Source organism: Vicia villosa, unplaced genomic scaffold (genome assembly GCF_029867415.1).
Source record: "Vicia villosa cultivar HV-30 ecotype Madison, WI unplaced genomic scaffold, Vvil1.0 ctg.003360F_1_1, whole genome shotgun sequence".
NCBI lineage: Eukaryota > Viridiplantae > Streptophyta > Magnoliopsida > Fabales > Fabaceae > Vicia > Vicia villosa.
Window position 1 is genome coordinate 18,419 of NW_026706188.1, and position 3,854 is coordinate 22,272.

A 3,854-nucleotide genomic window follows, 5' to 3' on the forward strand; every position below is an offset into this window, starting at 1 on the left:
AAGCCTTACGGTTATGTTAAAGTCCTTTATTGAAGAAGTATTTTTGTAAAGACATGATATATTACAAGTGGTTTCATTATAATTAATGACATTATTGTCTTTCAAATTAATGAGTTGTTTGAAGTGTAAGTCACTTGCGGTTTGATTTTTAAAGACGGGTTTTCGTCTAAAGAAGTGGATCCATTAGTGATTTCTCGAGGCCGTGAGTTCAAGTTTGTTCAGGATGTCAAGTTTGGGTGCTCATAAGGATTTACCGGTATTCACATTACAAGGCTAAGGCGTACATGTTTATGCGTCAAAAAGATTCATTCGAGTATTGATATAATTTCATTTGAATTTACTCCATCATTCATTAGTTTGAGTTTTACACATCTTGGTGTTAATCATCATTCAAGTTTTCAAGTCATTGCAAAATAAATTCAGTCCATATATTCATTCAAAATACAATTCAAACAAAGTCCCCAAATTCTATACAAACATGACATTACACAAAAAGAAATTACAACAAAAAAATGGACCTATTGTTCTAATGTCCAAACGCTTGCTACACCAAAAGGATAACTGGACCGAGTCAACCGCTTCCTGCATCAAGAAGAGAGCTGAACCGAATTCAGACTGAAAATCCAAGGCGGCATCGAAAGTTCTGCTTATAAACAAATCCAAACCTACAGCGAGGGGAAACCGGTTCACAAGATAAGCCAAGAGCTATAACAAGGAGGAAATCAAAAACCAAGGGAGGAGAGTTTTCATAACAGAGAAAAAAGAAGCATATCAGAGGGGACTCACGTAACAGAATTGGGGAGAAACGTAACAAACTTCTTCAACACGCTTCAACCTCTCGGCGCCTTCATCTGGATCACTCACCCTTCAATCTGGAACCTTCACCTCCAAATCTTCGACTCTCTCTTCAAATGCTACAATCATCTTCATCCAATTCTTCACGAAACCTTCAAACTCTCTCCCTCTTCCTCAAAACCTCCCTTCATCCTTTAGAATCTTCACCGCCAGAATTCAATCTTCCTTCATTCTGAATCCAAGAACTCAACACCACTGCATAATCATCAATCAACAACACCATCACTCATCAATGATCTTCATAGAGAAAACAAAGCAAAAAAATCCATAACAGAGTAACAGAAAAGAAAAGGGGAAGAAAAATCGAATAACAGAAAAGGCTAACCGAATCGTAACAAACTTCTCCTCACTTCAATCTTCATCAACTTCGATCCATCATCTTCAGAACTTCAACAGAGATTGCACGAAGAAATTCGCAACGCAATTGATTTCATAAGGAGGAAGATGAATTTAGAAGAGGAGAGATGACATCACCTGAGTTCTTGAAGTGATTCTTCGTTTGTTCTTCGTCGGCGAGTTCGGAGGCACAGCAACGTCATCGCTCATCATTTTCAAACGACAACCTCACCACAACAACAACGCACATCATCACCATCACTACGCTACAGAAGCAACAACGAACCTCCATAGACGCGTCAACAACAGCTCCTCAAACTGCGTTCAATAAACTTCAATGCAGAGTCCGATTGGAAAAAAAGCACGTTCTCCGGCCTTTGCGAACTTGTCGTCGCATCCACCGCCGGCATGAGTGTCTCTGGTAGCCGTTACCTTGATTGAATCGGAGAAGATGGAGAGATGATAGAGTGAATCGATAGCATAGAGAGGATGCGAACCGAGAGAGGGTCGAGTGAGACGGAAGCGTGAGTGTTTGATCGGAGACGGAGATGATACCGCCGCCGCCGCTGTTCAGGTGAAGAAGAAGAACGTGGTAACTCCAATACGTAGCCCTAAATCCTCTTTCAATTTTGATCATGTGCTTAATTGTATTTAACTGGAATCAATTGATATTAGAGATTAGTATTAGTTTAAATTTGATGGTTAAATGAGATTAAAATGTACATGAATCTGATAATAAGAAAATCTGAATTGGATCTAAAATTTGAAACAAACACTGGATGCAAAATGCAGAATGCATTGGGCCTCACGAATTTGCTTCCTCTCACCCCCATTTCTAGCCCAGCATCACACGCTTTTGGCCACCAAATTATGAAAAAAATACTTCTTGGGCTGAATCTATATGGGCCTGCGCCTGTTTCTTTGTTGTACCACCATTGTCAATTAGAAAACCCCATATGTACTTGATTTTACATAGTTGACTTAGTTTTTTCTATTACTTTGTTTTCTAATACTTTTAGCATAATAAAAACAAGTAAATCATGTGTTAATTTTTGTTTAGAATTAGAATTTAATTTCATGTTTCTAGATGGTAAAAAAATAATCAAAAACATGTAATATTTTGCTTGTTAGAATTTAAATGTTTTGTTATATTGTTTAGTTTTATTTCTTTGATAAAATACCATGAAAAATATTGCGTTTGATTGGGTTTTTTTTTGCATGGGAAAAGATAATAAAAACATGTATTCTTTTCTAGTTAGAATTAGATTTTTGTTTTCTATATTTGTTTTAAATAATCAAAAACATGTAATGTTTCTTTGTTAGAATTTGATGTTTTGTTTCATAGTTTTGTTCTATTATCCTTTTAGATGAAAATGTCACAAAAAATAATTTAATCTTGTTAGACTTTTGTTTAGGATTTACTTAGAATTTAATTTCTCTTATTTTCTATGACGGGTGCATGCCTCCTTGTTATTACTGATTTGGTTGTTGAGATGTGCGAGGTACTTCGAGAGAGCCTTCGATTGCGATTCGACTTGCTTCGTGTTCCACTTTATTTGTGGGACACGAATTCGCTTCCGGTGCGATTGACTTGCGTCGTGTTCCACTTTATTTGTGGGACACGAACTTATGCCCGATGCAATTCATCTGGTCTCTCATTCATTGAGATGTATATTCCTGTATTGTCTGGCTTGTGTTCTCTTGCAGGTTGCTCGTGTGGTAATGCTCGACGCGTGCCACATGTCGCTTGTGATCTATTTTCACGACGACGCTTTCTGACTCGCTTTGCTTGATGATGGCTTATGCGAAGTACTTCGGACTTCTCTGCTTACGCTTGCTAGCTCATTACGGATTTGCTATCCGTTCAGTATTGTCTTCTTGTCCCTTTTACCGCTTTCCGCATCATCCTTTAACATGAGAAGTAGGACCTAGACATGCATCTGGCCAAGCCCTCGAAAGAGGCTCTGTTTTTGTTGGTGTGTTTATATTTGTGCTTTGCGGCAGGGAGTCACGGAGTAATAAGTCCTATATGGAACTCCGTTAAGTCCTCATGGAAGGCACGCGGAAAGGGTTAGCAATCAACCCCCGCCCAGTCTCATCGAGTCTGTTCAGTCAGCGCACGCTACGCGTTGCTTGCTTTTGAACCAGCACAAGATCTTGTTATCGAGTATGTCAGGAAATGGGTTCATGCAGCCGGACCCCCGCCTTTCCTACAGCTCGCGTCGCTCGACGTTGATGCTCGGTGTACCCACGCACCGTTTTCCTTTATGATCCGTGATGGCTTGGTTGCTGAGAGGGGTCCGCCCACTTGTCTATGGCCCGATCATTTTCTCGAGGTCTAATGCTTGGTTGACTTGGGTTGAGCTGCTCCCCTTGGCTATGGCGGGACCGCTTTTCTACCATTCGGTCAGTACCGTTGGTTTGTTTGCTTTACGAGCGGATGCTCGTTTGTGTGCTCATTGTACGCTTTTGCCTTTTCCCCCGTAGGTTGCTAGTTTAGTTTAGACTTGTACCCTTTGTATGATAACATTAGGTAGCAAGCTTTCCCCCTTAGCTTAGGTATTCCTCATGCATTCTTTAAAACACAAACCACACTCTTTGATTTTCTTTTCTTAAGAGCTTGTTATTTCCGCTCCATTCCCAGCATAAGTCTCCAAAGGTCG

The 3,854-nt window shown here is 39.9% G+C and overlaps 1 long non-coding RNA gene across 1 annotated transcript; it reads right to left on the reverse strand.

Annotated features, from left to right (window-relative positions):
- Nucleotides 1–406: 406 nt before the first annotated feature.
- On the reverse strand, nt 407–1,902 carry LOC131640879 (uncharacterized). The gene is made up of 3 exons (XR_009295366.1): nt 1,181–1,902; nt 787–1,050; nt 407–665 (listed from the first exon to the last, which is right to left on the reverse strand). It is a non-coding gene; the product is annotated as an uncharacterized LOC131640879 (long non-coding RNA).
- Between the last annotated feature and the right edge of the window lie 1,952 nt (nt 1,903–3,854).